This window comes from Nycticebus coucang, chromosome 13 (assembly GCF_027406575.1).
Source record: "Nycticebus coucang isolate mNycCou1 chromosome 13, mNycCou1.pri, whole genome shotgun sequence".
NCBI classification, from domain to species: Eukaryota; Metazoa; Chordata; class Mammalia; order Primates; family Lorisidae; genus Nycticebus; species Nycticebus coucang.
The window spans coordinates 16,586,715-16,610,937 of record NC_069792.1 but is presented as its reverse complement, the minus strand read 5'-3'; the positions used below and the strand labels follow the sequence as shown (position 1 = coordinate 16,610,937).

Genomic DNA, 24,223 nt, shown 5'->3' with positions numbered 1-24,223 from the left:
GAATTAGCAGAACTTCACATCACATATTCTAAAAGTTCGACTCAACTACCCAAATCCCCCAAATCTCTATTATACTCCTTTGTACAAGATTTTGACCCCTTTATAAATCTCCCACAGTCCCTGCCTCCTTTCGTTTGTCTGAGTGGATACTGTGACTTCCCTTGTGTTCAAGTGCATATTTGGCCTCTTTTCAAATAGGTCTTTCCACTTTCAATCATCTGTAGACATTTACTTTGACTAAAGGGCTCTCTGTCCTGTGTGGATCAGAAAGCACTTTCTGAAGGGTATTGCTGTGTGCTATGTGTGTGGAGAGGTTGGAGGTGGGATTTGGGGGGGTGTCTTTATTCTTCAGTTATGTTTAAGTATAAAATGGATATAAGACTCCAGCTGTGACGGTCAGACTCCTGGCTGGGGGCCATGTCACTCACTTCCCCCTACAGACAGGTTTAAATAATGATTAAAGCTATGTTCAAAATTGAGTCTGTGCTATTTATTTTCCCTAAAAAAAATTCATTAATTTTATGATTCCCTATTGGAAATTCCACATGACTCTTTCTCCCTACTGTCTCTGTCATGGGTACATGCAGGAATACACCTTAAACTTTTGTGTATTTATGGGTTTAGATCAAATTGTTTCATTTTAATATAATAACAAAAATCTAGAAGCCAAGCAGAAGAGTAAAGTAGATCACATAAATCAACCAACACGAGAAACTGAACAAATTATACCCATTTGGGGAATTAAGGTGATTAGGAAGTAGATGAATATTTAAGCAGCTCAGCAACAGGATGCTGAAAAAGTAGCAACATATTTAAATATAAATTTAAATCACAGTTTATAATCTCATTCTAACTCCAAACTCAGAATAAATTAAAAAACATATAACAATGATGGTTCATTTTAAATCTATTCAACAAAAACGCTTTTTATCCCCCCCTTTTTTTTTAAAATAGAGTCTCACTTGTTGCCCTGAGTAGAGTGCTATGGTGTCATAGCTCACAGCAACCTCAAACTCTTAGGCTCAAGTGATCCTCTAGCCTCAGCCTCCCAGCCTTCCAAGTAGCTGGCACTACAGGTACCTGCCACTACGCCCGGCTATTTTTTCTATTGTTAGTAGAGACAGGGCCTCACTCTTGCTCAGGCTGGTCTGGAACTCCTGAGCTCAAGCCGTCTACCCACCTCAGCCTCCTAGAGTGCTAGGATTTCAGGCATGAGCCACTGCGCCCAGCTTTTTCATCCTTTTTGAAAGATGTCTGGAGCATTTATAAATTCTCATAGATGGGACCACTTGGCAACATGTGTTTTACATGCACAATTTCTGAATGTTTATTTTGTCATTTTTATGCTTACTATGTGCCAGTAAGCTGTTATAAATATTAATTCATTAATCCTCATGATAAATGTATGAGATAGATAAAATTATCTCATTCTATAAATGAGGGCATTGAAACACTGAGAAGTTTAGTAACTTGCCTAATGTCACACAGCTAATAATTAAAGCCAGGTTTTGGACACAAGGAAGCTAACCTTGACCACTTAACTCATGCACTTCTCATGTATGGCCTCCTAGGCCTCCTGTATTTACATTTTAAATTTGAAAAGTAAGGCTCACAGAATGGTAAGTAGGTGATTATAAGGACATTGGCTTTAGTCTCAGTGATATGGAAAGTCATCAGTGTGAGGAGGATTGCTCAGTCTTGCAGAAGACAAAGGCAAGAGAGGGGAGACTCTCAGAGACTTTTCTGGTGATCCAGGCACAAGTTCATGAGTGTTTGGAACATTGTAGTAGTGGAAGATATAGTAAGAAATAGTTGGATTCTGGATATATTTTAAGGACTAGCTGATGGATTGGAGGTGGAGTGGAAAAGAAAAAGAAGAATCAGGATGGCAGCAAAGTTTTGGCCAAAGCAATTGGAAGTTTGGAACACTGTGTAATGAGATGGCAAGAGAATTTTTGTTTTTTGGTAGTGGGAATAGTTTGCTAGGATTTGGGAGTTCTATTTTGGACGCCTTGGGGATGCCTATTAGACTTCCAAGTGAAGATGGGGGTAGAGAGAATTGAGCTTGGAGTTCAGGCAAGGAAATATGCAGGAAAATGCAGGAAATATACATTTGGGAGTTCTCGGCAGGCAGGTGTTATTTAAAACTGTGGAACCAGAAGAGATTTCCAAAAGAGTGGGTCCAAGAAGTACAGGGACTGAGCTTTGGAAAGGGATAACCAGAGAAGAAAGAAAGGCCAATGGTGCAGAAGGAAAAACCCAGAGTATGGGTTCTTGGGAGCTAAGTGAAGAAAGAATTTCATGGAAAACAGTGATCATCTGTGTCAAATGCTACTGACAGGTCAGGTAAGAGGAGGACTAAGAATTGACCAGTGAGATAGGAAAATCTTTGGTGACTTTAACACAGACACACACACAAACACACACACACACAGAGACAACTGCAAAATAAAACAGAAAAATGAGCAGTAAAGAAATAGGAAAATAGAAGATTGTAACCAAAATTAAGTGCTTAAACTGCACATTGGGATTCCATATTTAGTTTTAATTTTTTTGCTAAACTAAACTTAATTTTAGTTAACTAAATTTACTTAAACTAAAAACTTAGCTTTTTGTTAAACTTTGTTTAGTTTTATTATAAAAATCTATACATAATAATCCCGTGGTTTTTCCTCTTAACCATTTTTAAAGCTGTTGTCACAAATTTTATTGTTTTTGAATTATTGAAAGTTCAAAATTTGTTCCCTTAGATGACTCATTATCAAATTAGGGAGAGATTGAAAAAAGAAAAGGAAAGAGGGAAGGTAATTGGTGAGACCACACCTATAGTGCATCTTACAAGGGTACATGTGAAATTTACTAAATGTAGAATATAAATGTCTTAACACAATAACTAAGAAAATACTGTGAAGGCTATGTTAACCAGTTTGATGAAAATATTTCAAATTGTATATAAAACCAGCACATTGCACCCCATGATTGCATTAATGTACACAGCTATGATTTAATTAAAAAAGAAAGAAAGAAAAGTCCTTAAACTGTAACAACAATCATCATCAAAAAGCCTTAAGATTCTTCAAGCACATGAGTTTTAATGGCATAATATTCCTGGAGTTCTCACTCTGGGCCCTGGAAGAGGAATTGCAGCATTTCCCCCTAATGGCTCTAGAGAGACCATGTCTAGCCCTATCTAATGGAAGGGCTATTACTTCTGCCTTAAAAGGAAGAAATCCCTGGAAAATGCCTCTTTACATGCATTTTTTGTTTCTAGGGTTCAGTTGTAGACTGATGCACACCCTTCAAGCCAGAGAAGCCTGGCTTCCTGCCACTTTTAAAGCAGCTTGGATCTCTGTCAGCTCACAAGGGCAGATGCCCGCCATCCATTTATCACTCTCCCAACAATGGAGTTGGCACATTCCGAGGGCTGGAACACCTCCATTTGTAACAAATCCAATTCCTGGTCATCAGCAGCATTTTGACTCCTCTTGGCAGATACTCTTGGCTCTGAGGAATCCTTGGGAAATATGGCGAGCAGAGGCAGCTGCCAGAATTACAGAACTATTCAAGGAGGTAGGTAGCGCAATGCTCCACCCACTGTCAATTGTCCATACAGCAAGAAAACGCCTATGAAATTTAGGGTTAAGGAAGGGCTTGAAGTATATTTAAATAGAGTAGTCATCTATTCATTTTAAAGGTATTTCTTGTCATTTCTAATTTTATGCTTAAAAAGTGACATAACATCCAACCAGAATGTGAGCCTTTAATTCTGAATCTCTCTGTGCTCTTAATCATCTGCTAATGTGGTAGGGCTATAACTAATATTAGAAATAGCATTCGGGTGGCACCTGTGGCTCAAGGAGTAGGGTGCCGGTCCCCTATGCCGGAGGTGGTGGGTTCAAACCCAGCCCCGGCCAAAAACCACAAAAAAAAAAAAAAGAAAAGAAATAGCATTCAATGCCTCTAATTTCCACTTCAAAATCTAATGAGAGCTGTCAACTAAAATGCATAGTGAGTTCAAGGAGTGGCAGATAAGATAGATAATCACAGGGGTTATGGTTGTAATGACCATAAGCCCCCAAGATTTACCTATTTTGAGGCAATGGGATAAATCTAAGAACTGTAATTCATGTTTTGCCTCATTCTCTTCCTCACCTCATCTAACAAGTGAAAGTGTTAGAGTCTGAGTCACGTTAGCCTTGATGCTGACCAGGTCATCTCAGCTTTTAAGACACTTTAATGTTTGTCAATTTGGTGGCTTGTATAATTTATATGTATATCACAGTATGGTTCATATGAGACTGATACCTATCATATGGATACCCTCCATTTAAGTGCATTTTAGTCTTTTACAAATTTTTAGTTTAGTTTTTAAAATTAATTTGTAGTTTTTTTAAAAAATGCATATTCTATATACAAATTCTTTGTCGGTTATATGTATTACATCTTCTCCCATTCGAGAGCTTTGTTGTTGTTACTCTTTTTACAGTGGCTTCTGGCGAACTGAAGTTCTTAGTCTGGTTAAATAAATCAACCTGTTCCTGATTTCAGGAAGAGACTGTTTCATAAAATCTTTATAACTCTAAAATCTACATTGTTTTGTCTTTCCTATGGAAGTCTGCAGCTCACTGATAGCTGACTTTTTAATGTGGTAGAAGGTCACGTCTAATCTCACTCATTTTATGTAGATGCCTAACTGTTGTCACACCCCTGCTGCATTGACTCTATAGATAAATTTGGGCTTGGTGCCTGTAGCACAGTGGTTATGGTGCCAGCCACATACCCTGAAGTTGGTAGGTTCAAACCCAGCCTGGGCCAGCCAAACAACTTTGACAACTGCAACAAAAATAGCCAGGCATTGTGGTGGGTGCCTGTAGTCCCAGCTACTTGGGAGGCTGAGGCAAGAATCGCTTAAGCCCAAGCGTTTGAGGTTGCTGTGAGCTGTGATGCCATAGCACTCTACTGAGGATGACATAGTGAGACTCTGTCTCAAAAAATATAGACAGAGATAAATTTGAAGATTGACATTTGTCTATGCCACCTATTAGACTTTTTTTTTTAATTTCAGGTTAATATGAGGATAGTGCATATGTTTGTATTTGTAAGGTAAAGTAAAAGTGTTCTTTGCCCAGGAAGTGTGTCAGACACCTGTGCCTTGCATCCATTGGGTGGGAACTTAGCAAACTACGACCTTTTTTTCTTTTCCAGACAGAGTCTCATTTAGTCACCTGGACTAGAGTGCCAAGCCCTCAGCCTAGTTCTCAGCAACCTCAAACTCCAGGGTTCTAGCAATTCTCCTGCCTCAGCCACCTGAATAACTGGGAATATACCTGGCTAATTTTTCTATCTTTTGTAAAGATGGGATCTCACTCTGGTTCAGGCTGGTCTTGAACTCCTGAGCTCCACTGATCCTCTGGCCTCGTCCTCCCAGAGTGCTAGGATTACAGGTGTGAGCCACCACGTCCGACCCTATTTAGATATTTCTAATGAATCTTAAAGTTTTAAAATTTTTACCATTTAGGTAATACATATATTTTATTGGACTTATTCCTAAAAGCTCAATTTTTTGTGGTTTTGATGTTTAAACATTTTTTCCCAATTTTTCATTGTAGATATAAAAATTTTATCCTATAAACTTCCTAAGATCATGTATTAATTTCCTTAAATTATAGGTTCTTTAGATTTTCTAAGTATATAATTATATAATCTCAAATGATATAATAATCGGATTTTTTTCCTTTCAAGTCCTTTTATCATTTATATTTTCCCTTACTACCCTGGCTAAGACCTCTAGTGCAAAGTCAAATAAAAATGGGTATTGCAGGCATCTTCTTCTCTTCTTAATTCACTAGAGTGAATAAATGGATATTGATCATTTCAAATGTGTTTTCTGGAACTATTAAAATATAGCTTGTTTCTATTTTAATTTGCTAATGTGGCTGATTGAGGTTTGGGGCTTTTTTCTTCTTTTCTTTTTCTTTTCTTTTCTTTTTTCTTGAGACAGGGTCTAGATCTGTCACTAGGCTACAGTACAATGGAGTGATCACAGCTCACTGCAGCCCCAAACTTCTAGAGTCAAGCCATCCTCCTGCCTCAGCTCCCCACCCCATGTAGCTTGGAATACAGGCATTTGTCACTGTGCCTGGATAATTTTTCTATTTTTTGCAGAGATGAGGTCTTGCTCTTGCTGAGGCTGGTCTCAAACTCCCGACCTGAAGAGATCCTCCATGTCAGCCTTCCAGAATGGTAGGAGTATAGGCGTGAGACACCAAGATAGTCTAATTGAGTTTTATAATGTTGAATGAAGTTTGTGTTCCTGGCATAAACTCAACTTGTCCATTATGTATTTTTTTGAGTTTATTGCAGAATTCGGTTTTCTAACATGTGTGATTCCTCTAAGTACTACGCTAACTCCATTTCATGTCTTAATATGTAGCATTGAGTTCTATGTCTATTCTTTTTTTTAATTATTAAATCATAGCTGTGTACATTAATGTGATCATGGGGCACCATACACTGGTTTTATAGACCATTTGACACATTTTCATCACACTGGTTAACATAGCTTTCCTGGCATTTTCTTAGTTATTGTGTTAAGACATTTATATTCTACATTTACTAAGTTTCACATGTACCCTTGTAAGATGCACTGCAGGTGTAATCCCATCCTCTCCCTCCCTCCCCTCCCTCTCCCCCTTCCCTCTATTCTTAGGTTATAACTGGGTTATAGCTTTCATGTGAAAGCCATAAATTAGTTTCATAGTAGGGCTGAGTACATTGGATACTTTTTCTTCCATTCTTGAGATACTTTACTAAGAAGAATATGTTTATGTCTATTCTAATTTTAATTGTGGTTTGTTATTTTGCTCATGAATTATTTTAAACAATACCTCCTACTTTTCAAAGATGCGAGAATTCTCTGGTTATTTTAAAATTGTTGCTCTCTAGCCTAATTGTGTTGTCATTAGAAAATATACTTGCCAGACTGAAATTCTTTAATATTTGAGGCTTGCTGTGTGTCTGACTGTTTTTATAAATGTTCCACATGTTCTTTCCTGCATCTTTGACCATCTATCTGGAGTGATTTTTCTTCTGGCTATGAACATCCTTTATTATCTCTTTTAGTGAAAAATCTTCTGGTGATTCTTTTTTACTTTTTTTTTAAGCTCAAAACATCTTTATTTTATCTTAGTCTTGAAGAATATTTTTCTTAGATATAGAGTTGCAGGTTATCAGTGATTTTCTTTCATCACATTGAAGATTTCAGTCCACTATCTTCTGACTTCCATTAGCTTATTTGAAAAATCAGCTGTAAGTCATCTAATTAATTGTTGTTCTTTTTTTTTTTTTTTGAGACAGAGCCTCAAGCTGTCTCCCTGGGTAGAGTGCTCTGGCAACACAGCTCACAGCAACCTCCCACTCCTGGGCTCAAGTGATTCTCCTGCCTCCGCCTCCCAAGTAGCTGGGATTACAGGCGCCTACCACAACACCCGGCTATTTTTTGGTTGCAGCCGTTATTGTTGTTTGGCGGGCCCAGGCTGGATTTGAACCCGCCAGCTCAGGTGTATGTGGCTGGCGCCTTAGCCACTTGAGCCACAGGTGCCGAGCCTAATTGTTGTTCTTTAAAGGAAATCTGTATTTTTTCTCTAGTTGTCATAAGGCTTTACATCTTTGGGTTTTGGCGGATTTTCTGTGTTGTACTTGCCCATGGAGTTCCCTTTGTTTCTTCCGCTTGACTTTTAGTGATATGTGGATTAATATCTTTCATGAACCTGGAAAATTCACACATATTATTTTTTAAATGTCTTCCCCATTCTCTTTCTACTCTACTTTTTAGACTCCAATTGCATATATCTAAGACATTCTTAAAGAACCCTTCATGTCAGTTATCTTTTCACATTGTTTTCTGTCCTTTGTAATTTTTTCTACCAAAATACTTCTGATGTATCTTCTAGTCAACTCTCTAACCTGGTAAACCCCACTTTTGTTTTTTGAGTTTGGTTGTTATATTTTTTAGTTGCATGGGGGTTTTTTTGTTTGTTTCTTTTCTAAATCTGAAATATCAATTTTCATAGTCTTTAATTTTCTTTGAAAATTCTCAATCTCATATTTTATCCTTTTGGTCATAGATATTTTAAAAATATGTGTCTGATAATTTACATGTCTAAAATTTCCATGGTTGTGTTTCTGTCATCTCATTTCTGCTAATTCTTGTTCATTTTGTCTTGACTTGTGTGTTTATCTGAGTGTGACAGATACTGTATTTTTAAAAAATTTTGAGAAATAATTTGAAGACTAAAGATGTTATGTTATGCCAGGAAGCGTTTTTATTTCCTACTTCCAGATACCTTAGGATCCTTCCAAAACTAAGATTATCTTAATCCAATAGTAAAGATCAAGATTTCTTGGCTACTCAGATGACTCAAAGTTAAGTTGTAGTTAATACAAGACTGGTGCTTTTATTATTTATTTCTCTATAGCAAATTACAGTAAAGCTTAAAGTTTAGTCGCCTAAAACAACAAGCATTTTATTTATTTGTTCACATGTTGTAATTGGGCAGCACGTGGTGGGAACTTAGCATTGATTGAGGGAACTCCATTAGAGCTGATGATCTGCTTCCAAGATGGTTTCACTTACATGTTGGTGAGCTAGTGCTGCATGTGGTGGGAGCTCAGCTAGGGCTGTTGGATGAAGGACTCTATTCATCTCCACGTGGCTTCTCCTCAAAGCTAGGTGGGGCTTCTCACAACAAGGTGGACTCAGGTAGTTAGATTTCTTAAATGGCTTGCTTTGAACAAAAACAGAAGCTCAGAAGCCTTTTTAAAATTTTGATAGAGCATCACTTCTGCCACATTCTATTGGTTAAATCAGGTCAGAGAGCCAGCCCAGATTTAAGAATACAACATAAGGACACAAATACCAGGGAGCATGACTTACTGAGGATCACCAAAGTAACTGCCAGCCACGATGACTTGCTTCCAGTTTACCCCTTCTCCTGGGTTACAGCAATTTGGAGTCAATAAAATTGTAGGGCCCTCATCCTTGTCATCCTTGTTGTACTAGTGTCCCAAGTCTTTTCTTCTTTTCCCTGTAGAGCTTTACAAAGCCCTGCTCAACCTCTTACCTTTTCATCTTACAAAACACGACCAAGTCGGTCAGCAGTAATTCTTTACTCGCAAATGCTTTTATATGTATATGTATATGTGTGTATGTGCATATCCCTGCATATTATATGTATGTAAATATAACTTTGCTTTCAATTTTTAGTTGTTCTCAGCAGAAGGAACAACCAATATAAATTACCTAGGAATTTATAGGTAAAATATAAACTTTCACTCATAACCAGGAAAGTCCTGATCATCTTTCATTTCTATGTTCCCTTCTTTCCACAATGTGTTAATCTCACCAAAATGTGTTTATACCACTGTTGTATAAATGAGCCAACAATGGCCTCTGTGTATTAGCCCCTAGCTTGTTTATTTCTTCATTAAAGGCTGAAAACCATTAGCTCAAAAGTCCATCAGTGCCAAAGTCAAAATTTTGCACATCCAAGTATTTAAGACGTAGCCTAACAGGCAGATTTTCACCCACTGAGAGCCAGCATGCTTTATATACCCTTCAAGACCTCACTCTCCTCCTGGCTGTTGGTAAGCTAGAGCTTTGTGGTTCTAAGACCCCAAGCTGTTATGACCGTTTGGAGCTCTCTGACTCAGAGACTCTGCTATTCTGCTTAGTGACATCACTAGACGAGAAGGCCCCTCCTCTACCCCTTCTCCCCTTGGAGTTCACTTGCCCTCTTCTCCTTCTGGACCCCTGCTCCTTGTTGAAAGCTCAGGACGGTCTCATTCTATGGAGAATTTCCCTTGTGTGCCACCCTGTTCAACCACCACTCAACAAAACTTATGTACTATTGCCTCTTGTGTACATAGCTTTTCTCTTGGTCAGCTCTCAAACCCCCTAAATCCTGCACAACCACTTCATATATGAGTACCAGTACACTGGCCTCCCACAAGCAGTGCTGACGTAGTATGCTGCTGAGAGGCAGTTGGAGATGGAGTTTCACTGGGTCTCAGGGTAGCAGGAGCCACTGGGCTGAGTTCAGTGTCTGTCCTTTATAAGGGACAAATGGAGAGCTCAGGGAACTATTGGCTTCAAATTGCAAATAATGATGCCAGGGCTACCCCTGCTGTGTAAGTATTCCTGTAACACCTACTACCAAAGGGCATGATTCAAGTATTTTGACCACCAAAGGCCCTTCCTGAGGCACACTGAAGGCTACATTACACAGTCCCATGACTTGCTCACATTTGCAGATGAAATATCTGAGCAACACACACCAGCAATGGTTAGGATGTTCTCTAGTTTCCTGGGATCAATAGTCACCCTTGTGATTCAAGACAGAGGACATGAGATAACAGGAAGCAGAACGGATGATCTGTTTCAGAGACTTGGTCTTTTCCTTTCTACAGAACCTCAGCAAGAGTCAAGTGCTGCCCTCTAGTGGCAGTTGAGATGGTGACGCTACTACGCGTTCATGATGCTTTGACAAAATACTTTCCCCCATTTTTGCTAGAATCTGTATTCTCTTGCCTTTATGAAGCATTTTAGTTAAAAATTTTCAAATACAAGAGATTAAAATGCAACAATAATTAATCTTTCAAAAGGTTCAAGTGCCGATTGGTAAAGCTGTTTTAGGTAGTCACTGTAATTCTTTTACGTGGCTCTTTAAGAAACAGGTTTTTATCCTTCCTAATAAGGGAGAATAGACTGGAATATTTGTACACATCCAACATTAGAAGTATTTGTCTATACCAATCATAAAGTGCTACTTGAGGGAATGAGGGCCTGAAGTTCTGACCCCAGTGGTCACTAGCAGCCTTCAGGAGGCCACTAAGTTCTCTGTGTGTAGTATTAATATTCTTTCCCCGCCAGTTCACACTCACCCAGAATCTGAAGGCTGCATTAAGTTCGACATCTCTGTATCCAGATCAAGATACCCACAAAAGTTTCTGGACTAGCCAGGTGTTGTGGCAGGTGCCTGTAGTTCCAGCTACTAGGGAGGCTGAGGCAAGAGGATTGCTTGAACCCAGGAGTTTGAGGTTGCTGTGAGCTAGGCTGACATGATGGCACTTTAGCCTGGGGCAACAAAGCAAGACTCCGTCTCAAAAACAAAAAAGTTTCTGGGCCTCTAACTTTCCTATATTTCATGTGTTGCATTCTTTCTTTTTCAAGGCCAGTAGTCTCTATTCAACTTGAATATCAAGGGAGAGGAGAGTAAGAGTGGGCCACGAGAGAAATGGCTGTACAGACCTCCTCAGCCCCATACCTTCTCTCCTATTAAAACAGCAGCTCCCACCACTGGTTCTAGTCACAGCTCTCAGCAGGCACTTGCTCCCTGCAGGTCTTCCCTCTGCTGGCTCTTGACCCAAGCTCCAGTGAAGGTGAATCGCAGCAAAGCCCCAAGCAGGTCCTGGAAATTTCCACACATCCAACATTGCCTTATTTTGGAGATGACTCTTAGCCATATACTACTTCGACTTCCATTGCTGGTTTGCAACATCTGGTGCTTAGATACATCTGTGAAGAGCTTTTTTGTTCTGTTTTGTTTCATTTTTAACTCACATGCTATAGTTCCACTCTTGAAGATTTGAATTCTGTAGGTCTAGGGCAGCTGCATGTTTGCAAAAGCATGTCTCTAGTAACTTCTGTTATAAAGTCTATTTTGTCTGCTACTACAGCTACTTCAACTATTTTTCAGTTACTGTTTAAGATAATTAAACAAATTTTCAAATACAAGAGATTAAAATATATATACTATTTCAAAGGGAATAGTATACTATTTCAATCCCTTTACTTTCAACCCACTTTTCTTTGAATCTAAAGTAAATTTTTATGGTCAAATTACATTTTTTATAAATCCATTTGCCAATCTCCTCCTTTTAGTTGGAGAGTTTAAGCAATTTACATTTAATTACTGATAATAAAGGATTCTGCCCTTTTTCATTTCTTTTTGTCTTTTAACCTTTTTGTTTCCAAAATCTTCCATGATTGCCTTCTTTTGTGACATTTTAATTCCTTCATCATTTTTTACAATATGTTTTTTGTAGGCCTTTTATGTGGTTGCCTTTGTGATCACAATTAACATCTTAATTTATGACAATCTAGTAAAATAATTTACTGTCAAAAGTACACAGAAAGTTTCTTCCTGTATAATTTCACCTCCCCCCATTTTGTGCTTTGTCACAAATTACATCCTTATACATTACGTGCCCATAAACATAGATTTATAATTATTGCTTTATGCAATTGTCTTTTAAATCAGATTGGAAAAAAGGAGGTACAAAATTATATTGATTCTTTTAGATTTATGAAATTACTTTTGTTTTCTCTATATTTTAATGTGGATTAGAGCTCCTGCCTCATGTGTTTTCATTTCAGCCTAAAGAACTCCCTTTAGTATTTCTTATATGACAGGTTTGCTAATGACTCAGTTTTTATCTTGGAATGTCTTAATTTATCTTCAATTCTTGAGAAATAATCTTGCTGAATATATAATTTTTAGTTTAAATATATTTTCTCTCAGCATTTTGAATATAACATTCTGCTGGCCTGCATGGATTCTAGTAAGAAATCAGTTTTTAATCTTATTGAAAATCCCTTATGTATTATGAGTTGCTTCGCTCTTGATGCCTTCATGATACTTGCTGGTTTTGAACTGTTGATTTTGACATATCTTTATTAAGATATATTTTAGTTTATCCTACTTGAAGTTTATAGAACTTCTTGGATATATGTTAATATTTTTCATCAAATTTGGAGATTTTTCAGCCATTATTTCTTCAAATATTCTTCCGTTGCTTTTTTTTAATCCTCTCTTCTAGAACTCCTGTTGTGTGTTGACCTGTGTACCATAGGTCTCTTGGGCTCTGTTCACTTTTCGTCTCTTTTTTATTATTCTGTTCCTCAGATTGGATAATATTAATTAATCTATGTTTAATTTCACTGATTCTTTCTTCTGCCTTCTCAAATCTCCTATTGAGCCCTTTTAAGTAAATTTTTCAATTTGGGTTTTGAATTTTTAACTGCAGAATTTCTATTACAGTCATAATTTCTATCTCTTTATTGATAATCTATTTGAGAGGCATTGTTCTCATGCTTTCCTTCAGTTCTTTAGACATTTCCTTTAGTCTTTAAACATATTTAAATTGGTAGATTAAAAGTCTTTGTTTAGTATGTTCAGAGTCAGACCTTCCTCGGGGACAGTTCCTATTGATTTTTTTCCCCTGTGTATAAGCCATACTTTCTTGTTTATTTGCATACCTCATACATGTTTTGGAAAATGTTTTTAATATTTTAATGTGACAGTTCTACAAATCAGATTTTTCCCCTTCCCCATGGATTGTTGGTTGCTACTTGTCGTAGAGTTGTTTTTATGTGTTTTTAAGTGACTTTTCTCATCTAATTTTATAAAGTCTGTATTTTTATGTGTGGTCACTGAGGTCTGTGCTCCATCAGCTATTTTAATACTCAGCTAATGATTAGGCAGAGCGTTCCTTAGATACATGGAACCAGCGATCTCTCAGTCTCTGCAGATGGGCCCTAGGTGGGTGTTAGGGCACAGCTTTAACACTCCTGCCAGAAGTTTACCACTCTGCCTTAGCCTGCTTGTGGAGAAGTTCAAGGTCTCCCATGGATGAGAGCTGAGGGTTTTGTCAGGACTTTCCTGAGCATGTGCATGGCTCTGGGCATGAAAGTGGCTTCTAGATGCCTAGGAATATGTCAGAGCTTTCCAAGGCCTTTTCCCCTAAATCATCTCATTCCCCATCCTTTCCTCCCAAGCTCGTTATCTCTTCCAAATGTTATCTATTGCCAGTGACAGCAGTGACTAGAACACGAGTCTATAAATGTTTCAACAACCCTTCTCTCCTACTCCAGATAGCAGTTTTAGGGCCAGGAGCTGAGTAACTTCTCATTTAGGTGAGATAAGACTCTGTCTCAGGGAAAAAAAAAAAAGAAAGAAAGAAAAGCCTTTGAAGCAGATTTTTCAAAAAGCCACCAGACAGATCAACCAATGGCAATTCTTTGCAAATGAAGACTTCTCTGATCCCTCTGACACCAGTACTAGTACTGGTGCTAGGAATGTGGGGTTGTTTTTAGCTACCCCTCAGGGTAGAGAAAGCTAAAATGCCGCAAAGTCTTCTGTTCTTACTGTTATTTAACTTTTAAAAAAATAAGTGCACCTAGTTGCTATAAGCTTTGGTTAGTTTCAGATTCCACAAAAGTTGATTCTGCCAGTTGTCACATACCATGCCACAGTCCCCTTTGTTTTGCTTGTCTTTAAATATGTATTTATACCCACACACACAGAGAATGCCAAAAAATATATACACATTTTAAGAAAGGAAAAACCTATATTAAATTGTAATACTCAAGTTATATTTGACTTCTGCAATTACAAGAGGTGCTCACCATGACTTGTATTCATCTTTTATTACTGGTATATATTGAGTATTACAATTCCAATAGGTTTTTCCTTTCTTAAAATGTGTATACATTTTTGGGCACCCCGTGTGTACGTGTGTCTGTAGTTCCTACCATGTCAAACAGTTTGCTACCCTGTTTCCCTGAAAATAAGACAGTGTCTTATTTTAAGGTGCGCTCCCAAAGACGTGCTAGGTCTTATTTTCAGGCAACGTCTTATCTTTCCTGTAAGTAGGTCTTATTTTCGGAAGATGTCTTATTTCGGGGAAACAGGGTATATAGAGTGGAAAATGGGAAGGTTTAGAAGATAATGTACATAGGAGACTGTGGTGAATGGAATACACTTGAATTAAATATATATGTACATTTATCTCTCATGGCATAATATATTAAGTATCCAATACTAAACAGATATTGAGTGGAAAAACTAAGTGAGTGAATGAAAAAGAAAAGCTATTGATGGCAATGACTCTAGTGCCCAGGCGTGACGGAGGTGAGCACTGCGTCATGAAGAATTTAGAGGAGGGAGTGGAAGCCTGAGTGCAGGGAAGGGAGCTTCCACCTGGGAGATGGCTCTGACTTGGCCTCATATAGTCTTCTTGTAAGTGGAAGGTTTTTGAACTCAGGAAACAAATTAGGGCTTGATAGCAATTTAATTTCAATTAATCTTGTGAGCTTGAATCACCACTCTGCCTTGTAAATATTTACAATTCTCCTATTAGCTGTGCATTCCCCTGACATTTACACTTTATTCATAAGCAGCCTCTCTTTTTACCTGTAATTGCTAATAAAGATGGGTAAAAGCACCACAGATTGGGGTTGCCACAGATCATTATGGAAATGACACTCTTTCCTGCTCCTTGTGAAAATAGCACTTGACTCACTTAAGCCTACTCTAAGGAAACTCATCTCTTCAGATTTGGAAGATACTTTCCAGAAAGTTCCATGTTAAATCAAATGAAAGAGAAGAATCAATTGAATCCCCTGCACACCCCGAGATTTAGTACCTTGCCAACAAGGAGAAATTTCTATCATGACTCAGTGGGCCAATATTCGTTAGGCTCTTGTACCCAGCATGGCAAAGAAACCAGTCGGCTCACTTTTAGGAATCTTCATCTTATTCCTATCCAACTTCAAAAAGGTACATGTCAATGTAAATTAAAACCGACTTTCATATTACAAATGAGATTTTGAACACTCAAGGCTCACGTTCTCTACATTGCCTCGAACACCTCAAAGGGAACACGTGACTACAGCACACTCATGACACTGTCTACCTACCCTGCTGTGCTCTTCTCCACAGCACTTGAAAACGTCTACTTGTGCGTATAGCTTGTTTATTATTAAGCCTTCCCTTCCCGCCGTCAGAGGGTAGGCTTCGGGGAGCAGGGGTGTGGTCTTAGGCTTTGTTCACGGCAGTTTTCTGGATACCGAGAACAACGCCCACCCTGTAGGGGGCGCTCAGGAGATAGTTGCTGAGTCATGAGCAAGACCTGCTGGCGCAGAGCCGCCGACGCTGGCAGAGACTGTGGACAGACCAGTGGCTGCAACACGCCCCCATCAGCCTGCCCAGCTTCTGCTATGGTGACGTAGCAGGATGAGGTGGGGGGCAATAATCCACACACTTCCGAGGGAAGGTTCTTTGCGTCTCAGTGCCAGGAAAAGAGGTCATCTAATCACACACCCCGAGCACTTGCTGATACCCAGGAGCAGTAACATGGCAGACTCTAGTCCCCTCGTGCCAGTTACTACAGAGAACACAGACTCAGGTGGCTTTGTCGTGAGGCTCCTGTAGAGCTGCATCTTGAGTCCCTGAAGCCCATTGCTCACTGCTAGACATTTGGGCACATGGGGCCATGTTTGCAAAGCTGAGGGCAGAAGCCTCCCAGAAGTCCCACAGGGCTGAGAAGGCTTCCAGAAAGGAATCGGGCCATCGCTGTGACCCTGCAGCTGCGCGCATGTGAAGAACTGGAGGGCCAGCTTGAGAGGGGTCTGAGGGTGGGATGGGAACTGCCTCGTCTTCTGGAAAAGACGACCTTGACCCAGGAGCAAAGCTGACCGGGCAGAGAGGATGGGGTTCTAAGCATAGAGTCAATACTGCTAGTCTCTTGCTCACCCCTCAGCCCGTGACCGGGTACCAGAGAGAAAGCTGTAAGAACTATCCGGAGGAGCTCTTCTTCCAGACTTCGACACTCCCTGGGGGCTCTAACAAAGAGGAGGGAGCCCTCCCCTCCCTGAGCCTCGCATCTCCCAGGCACGCAACCCAGCAGGCACTGGTGACTCTCAAATCTCAAGAAAAATAGCAGACCCAGCTTCTGAGCCTGAAGGAGCAGTGGGAGGACTCGGGGGCCGAGTACGGAGCATTGCTGGGCCTCCGTCCAGCAGGCAGCGCAGCTGAGCGGCGGTGGAGCCGCGGCCGGAGAGCCCAGAGCCCAGACGTGACCGTGGACGTGCCCACCGAGGGGATGGCAAAGCAGTGTCGCCCACAGGGTGGAAACTTGGCTTGGAGGACAACACCGCTTCTTGGGAATGAACTGACCCGCAGGCCTGAGTGACTTTCTCAGAGGACACTCCTAGAAGGCTCGGGTAGTGGAGACTTTGCAGGGAGCCCAGGTCCTCAAGTTACCCGAAAGGGTCTGGAGCCTGGGTACCGGGGTTATGCGCCGAACGCTCTTTGAATCCCTTAGTTCAACTATCTATCTCCCCAACTGTTCAATTATCCCGCTGTTCACCAGTGTCTGTCTCCTCTCTTCCACTCCTCCTCCACCACCATCCTAACTCAAAATTCCTGATGGCTCAGAGAGACTAAATTATATGGGAAGCAAAACATGCCAGTTTAAAGTTAAGGCAAATGTGTGAAAGATGGATAACCTCTTAGAAATTCTGGGTGTTATCAGAATTTTTAACAAGTGACTCAAATGAGTCTCCCTCAGACAGCATGGTAAGGTGAGGTGAAGACTTTTAGGCAGGGGGAGAATGGGGTAACATATTTGCTCCTCTCGTGCAAACACTGGTAGGATTAAGTGATATGACCCAGCAATGACAGAATTGGATGAAACGAGCCTTAGACTTCAAACTCTTTGGCATGACTGTGCTGTGCAATGCAAAAGGCAGATTTATTCCATAATGAAGCCCCTGTGTGAGACTTACACCATGAGTTGCTATCTGTCCTATGTCACTTTTGACGTGGACCACAGATTCACTTTATGCTAGATAAATGTTTTTTTAACAGTGGTACCAAATGGCAGGCCAATTTTAGACTTAGCAGGATGAGGCTATTTGTTCATTCACAGACCTGGGATTTTCACTGTGCTGGTCCACAAAAAGTTCTATGTACCTTGATAAAATTATCTCCCTTTTCTTCACAAAATTTCAGTGAAACAAGAGCTTCAGTACCTGGTGGGTTGACATGGTGGTAAAAGCCTTCCTCTTGTCACCTCTCCCAGCTGTCCTTTGAGGTAGCTGGGGACTCCCATTTATCAGCTGACTAATGAAGTATGGTTAAGTTCAGATGATGGAGGTAAGAGATGCTTTATTCACAAGAAGTCTCTATGATAAACATCTGTAAATAGTCATGGACAGGACTGAAATAGGTCTTTGAGGCTGCCACTGGAATTTCTCTAAAGGAATAAAGAACTAAAGATATCTCATAGTTCTGAAGGCTGGGAAATAAAAATAAAAAAAAAATAGAACTAGAGATACTGATAACTTCCTTCCTTCCCAACATTGTACCTTCTTTTAGAGAACATTGCTTTTTTTCCTTCCCAGAAAGTTAATCCCCACATCCTTTAGCTAGGTGTTGTGAGGCACTGTGATTCCAGACCTCTCATCAGAACTCATTGGACTTGGGTGGGCATCTGACTAGCTGGCTCCCTTAGGTCTTTGCTCCAGGAATTTGGGATTGGAATATGCAATGCAGGAAAGTGAATAGGAACCAAGAGAATGCCCTTTTTTTCACCTCTATCTCTCTTTCTGGGGCTATAGGGCTTCCTTCTGTAAGATGCTAAAAGTTGGTTTTGAAAGACAGGCTTGATGGGAAACCACCTTAAATATCTATCATCAGGAAACTGACTCAATCATGGGACATCCCTGTCACGCACTACTTACTACATGGCAAAAATAAGGAAACGTTGTATGAATGGATCATTCCTTGGAATGATCTGCATGACATATTAAGAGAAGAATAAAAAGTACAGGCTAGAGGGGATACTACACCACCATTTGAAAGAAAGAGAAAAAATAGAACGTATATGCTTACACTGTCTACATGTAATATAATTATTTTATTAGGGCTTAAGTCTTCCATTTTTTTGTTTTCTGTTTCTTACTTTCCCATTTCTTTTTTCTTGTCTTCCTGTGCATTGTTTGAACATTTTAAGGGATTCCATGTTGATTTATTTATAGTGTTTGGGAGTATATTAACTTTGTATAGTTTTCTTAGTAGCTGGGTGTTACACATGTGTGATATCAGTGTTTTCATATCTGAGTGAAGGGAGAAGTGTGGAAAACTTACTCCCATTAGATCCCTGTATTCTCCCACTTTTAATTATCATTGTCTTGGTATCAGAGGACGTTATACTTTTGTGCCAACTCATATAATTTAGAAAACTCATAAGGAGAATTGTCTTCTGTATTTACCTATATATCTGATCTCTCCCTGTTCTTTCTTTCTTCCTGATGATCTAAAATTCCTTCCTTTAACATTTCCTTCCTTTTTAAGAACTTTCTTTATCCATTCTTTAAAAGTAGAACTGTGCATGACAAATCTCCTTCCTCTAAGAATGTCTTTATTTCCCCTTCATTTCTAATACACAGTTTCGCCGGATATAGAATTTGCAGCTGACTGTTCTTTTCTGTCAGCACTTGAAAAATGCTGTGTCACTTCCTTCTGACCTTCATGACTTCAGATGAGAAACAAGCTGCCATTCAAACAGCCTTCCCCTCGGTAAAGTGTTGCTTTCTCTCTCGCTGCTTTCCAGATACTTTCTTTGTTTTATTTTCAGGAGTTCAGTTGCGATGTCCCTTGGCATGGATTGCTTTGGGTTCGTCCTACTGGTGCTCTCTCAGCTTCTTAAATCTGTAGGTTTGTGTTTTTTGCCAAGTCTGGGGAATTTTCAGTCATTACTTCAAGTCTTTTATCCCATTCTTTGTCTCCTCTCCTTTGGGGACTCCAATGCTACAAATACTGGCTCTTTTGTTATTGCCCCACAGGTTTGAAACTCTGTTCTCAGTTTATTTTCTTTGTCATTCTGATCACGTACATTTATTGCTCTGTCCTCAATTGCACTGATTCTATCCTCTGTCGTTCCCACTCTACCAGCAAGCTTATCCGATTGGTTTTGTTATTTCTGTTATTTTTCAGTTCTATAATTTCCATTTGGTTCTTTTTAAAATAATTTTTTTTTTGCCAAGACTTTCTATTTTTTGCTTGTTTCAAGAGAATTTTTAACTGCTTATTGAATTGGAGGGGGAGGAATGATGATTACTTTAAAATACTTGTCAGATAATTCCAATATCTGGTTCATCTCAATGTGGGAGTCAGATGATTGTTTTTTTCTTATTCAAGTTGTAATTTTCTTGGCTCTTTGCATAGTGGGTGATTTTGATTGTATCTGAATATGTTGGCTATTATGTTGATGGATTCTGAGTCCTTGGTTATTCATGGATTCCGGGTCCTGTTTAAATTTTTCATTTTAACAGGCTGTCACCCCATTTAGGTTTCGCTTGCAGGACCTAGCCTGCAGGACCTAGCCTACTTTTGCAGGTGGTGTCAATGACAATCTATCCTTTTGTGGCCTCCTTGTTTTGTCTCCTGCCCCTGAGGCTCCCACAGGTCCTATTTGGTGGTAGTCAAAGAGCAGAAAGGAGTTTCCCCAGCGGTGGTTCCTGGTGCCTTTAGGAGAAGGGAGTCTTCAGCCTGGAGGGACAAAAGCACTTCCTAGGCTGGATGCTAGTTGTGGTAAAATTCCCCTTGTGGTAAAATTCTCCAGGTCAGAGAGGGGAATCTCAGGGTGGGGGTGGGGGTGCAAATAGAGCACTCCCCCAGGATGATTATCATTTGCGGGGGACCTTCAGTCAGTGTCCCTTCCTATTTCTGGGGACTTGTTTGGTGTTGTTGGCAGAACTCCTGATCAATTTGAAGGAAAAATAAGGCTACCTAGCTGCCTTCTGTTGCTAGATCGGGTATTGGGAAAAGCCCAGACTGGTACTGAGTATGGGTGGGGAGCCACAAAATGCCCTGCCGCTGTGTGGGTCCTCTAGTTTTTCTAACCTCTTTCTACCCCTCAGAGTTCTCCTTTGGTTGCCTCTTGTGTTATTTCCAAAGGTTTTAGTCATGGTTACTTAGCAAGGAGGAACAGAGACTAGTCTGCACCATTCTGCGTGGGCCAGAAGTTCTCTCTGTATATTTACACAGGCATAAGATCTCTCTAGAAGGTTACCCAAGGTGCTTCCCTGGAGAGGTGACCTGGGGCATATGAGATAAGAAGGAGACTTTTTTTGTAAAATGAATAAATATATTGTCGTTAAAAAAATAAAATATAAAAGAAGAAAGAAGACTTCTAACAGCAGCCTATTGCCAAGAGCACAGCCAAAGATTACAACAGAGGTCAAGCAGCAGATCCATCCAACAGTTGGTAATTTAATTAAATGTCTCTGACTTTTAATTTCACTGTACTGTGACTGCTTTGATCCAGGTCCCCAAATATAAAACTAATATTCTCAGTAGATTTTCAGCTTGCTCATACATTTTGAATAACTTGCAGAATACAAATGTGTAATTTAGATAGAAGTAGATGCTTTTGGCAGCATACTAGTACCCTAATCAGCTGAAAAATAATATTTGTATGACATTAAAACAAAATTAATAGCAAGGTGCTAATTATATGAAAAGACTTTATGTTGCAATTATTAAACTGGCAAACAATTTGGCATAATTAATGCCTTAATTTATGACCTGAAATTTTAGCTTATGAAATTGATAAAGATAATTAAAGGTCGCATTTATAAAGTAGGTTTTAAAAATTACAAGGTAATTGGAGATCACTTTTTTCCTCATTTTGGGGAGCATTTCAGTAGGTATTAAGTCCACAATATAATTCTATGATTCCCACCCCACCCTCTAGCACAATGTCTCAATTTGAAGCCTTAAGAGTTAAGTTTAGTGACCTTCAGCCAACGACGTCCACCAACAGGGGGCAAATGGAACAGCAAAAACTTTTCTCTCCCTAGCACCTTAAGTGAAATACAAACTAGAAGATCCATGCTGACTTTGATCAGATTCTACTGTCTTCACAGAGCTATTCAGATCCAAATGGCAGTTTGCACCACTGTCATTTTTACTTTCATATGTGCTTCTTGAAGGCATTTCAGTTCCCACAGTTTACCACATGGTGAAGGTTCTAACCCAAGGCCAAAGAATTTCCCACTAGTGGATGAAAATGGAGAATTCAATAAATAAGGGTGGGCTACTAATGTGGAAAAATGAACAAATCTGGAATCCTAACTCATCCTCATGCCAAGGTAAACTCCAAATAGATCAAGGATTTAGTATAAAAGCAAAATAGGTAGGGATTAATATATTTACAAAATAGTGATTGGAAGAGGCTTTTTAACCATGACAAGTATAAAGCCAAAAGGAAGCAAACAACAAATTTATCTACTTAAACATTTTAAACTTCCATATGTTAAAAAACAACCACAAGTTTCAAAAACCCAATTCAAGACCAAATCAAGCAGTAACTCTTTCATTTATATTTTGATTCATGTTTTCCTATAAAGACACAGCTTTATTCCTCAACAAGAAAATAAGAAAAAATTGGAAATGCACACAATGATTAATGTACAAGGATATTAAGTATAGAGGAAATTAAAAGAAATTCCTGTTCAATAAAGCTTGTAAAGTGACTAAATAAATTACAGGATAAAAGGTGCAGCCATTCAAAATCAGAATATTTAATAACACCAAGTTATTTTTATGATAGGACCAGTTTTTTCTTTTTTCTTTTATATATATATATTTATTCAGATTAATATGAAGGTACAAATGATCATGTTATATTGTTTGTCTTTCTTTTTTTTTTATTAAATCATAGCTGTGTACATTAATGCGATCATGGGGCACCATACACTGGTCTTATAGACCATTTGAAATATTTTCATCACACTGGTTAACATAGCCTTCCTGGCATTTTCTTAGTTATTGTGTTAAGACATTTATATTCTGCATTTACTAAGTTTCACATGTACCCTTGTAAGATGCACCGCAGGTGTAATCCCACTACTCACCCTCCCTCTGCCCATCTTCTCCCCTCCCTCCCCTCCCTCTCCCCCCTCTCCCCCTTCCCCCTATTCTTAGGTTATAATTGGGTTATAGCTTTCATGTGAAAGCCATAAATTAGTTTCATAGTAGGGCTGAGTATGTTGGATTCTTTTTCTTCCATTCTTGAGATACATTACTAAGAAGAATATGTTCCAGCTCCATTCATGTAAACATGAAAGAGGTAAAGTCTCCATCTTTCTTTCAGGCTGCATAATATTCCATGGTGTACATATACCACAATTTATTAATCCATTCATGGATCGATGGGCACTTGGGCTTTTTCCATGAATTAGAAATTATGAATTGGGCTGCAATAAACATTCTGGTACAAATACCTTTGTTATAATGTGATTTTTAGTCTTCTGGGTATATACCTAGTAAAGGAATTATAGGATTGAATGGCAGATCTATTTTTAGATCTCTAAGTGTTCTGCAAACATCTTCCCAAAAGGAATGTATTAATTTGCATTCCCACCCACAGTGTAGAAGTGTTCCCTTTTCTCCACATCCACGGCAACATCTCTGGTCTTGGGACTTTGTGATATGGGCTAATTTTACTGGAGTTAGATGATATCTCAAAGTAGTTTTGATTTGCATTTCTCTGATGATTAAAGCTGGTGAGCATTTTTTCATATGTCTGTAGGCGGTGCACCTGTGTTCTTCAGAGAAGATTCTCTTCAAGTTCCTTGCCCAGCCTGCGATGGGATCACTTGCTCTTTTCTTGCTTATAAGTTTGAGTTCTCTGTGGATTCTGGTTATTAAACCTTTGTTGGAGACATAACCTGCAAATATCTTCTCCCATTCTGAGAGCTGTTTGCTTGCTTTACTTACTATGTTCTTGGCTGTGCAGAAGCTTTTTAGTTTGATCAGGTCCCAGTAGTGTATGTTTGAAGCTGCTTCAATTGCCCAGGGGGTCCTCCTCATAAAATACTCGCCCAGACCAATTTCTTCAAGGGTTTTCCCTGCACTCTCTTCCAGTATTTTTATAGTTTTATGTCTTAAGTTTAAATCTTTAATCCAGTGAGAGTCTGTCTTAGTTAATGGTGAAAGGTGTGGGTCCAGTTTCAGTCTTCTACAGGTTGCCAGCCAGTTCACCCAGCACCATTCGTTAAATAGGGAATCTTTTCCCCACTGAATGTTTTTAATTGGCTTGTCAAAGATCAAATAACGGTAAGTAGCTGGATTCATCTCTTGGTTCTCTGTTCTGTTCCAGACATCTACTTCTCTGTTTTTGTGCCAGTACCATGCTGTTTTTGTCACTATCAATTTATAGTATAGTCTGAGGTCTGGTAGCGTGATTCCTCCTGCTTTGTTTTTATTTCTGAGTAATGTCTTGGCTATTCGAGGTTTTTTCTGATTCCATATAAAACGAAGTGTTATTTTTTTCAAGATCTTTAAAGTATGACAGTGGAGCTTTAATAGAA

At 39.2% G+C, this 24,223-nt stretch overlaps 1 protein-coding gene across 1 annotated transcript in view; it reads right to left on the bottom strand.

Moving 5' to 3' along the window:
• The window catches only part of DNAJC5B (DnaJ heat shock protein family (Hsp40) member C5 beta), a 61,328-nt gene that overhangs the window by 19,775 nt on the left and 17,330 nt on the right, over positions 1-24,223 (bottom strand). The window lies entirely within an intron of this gene.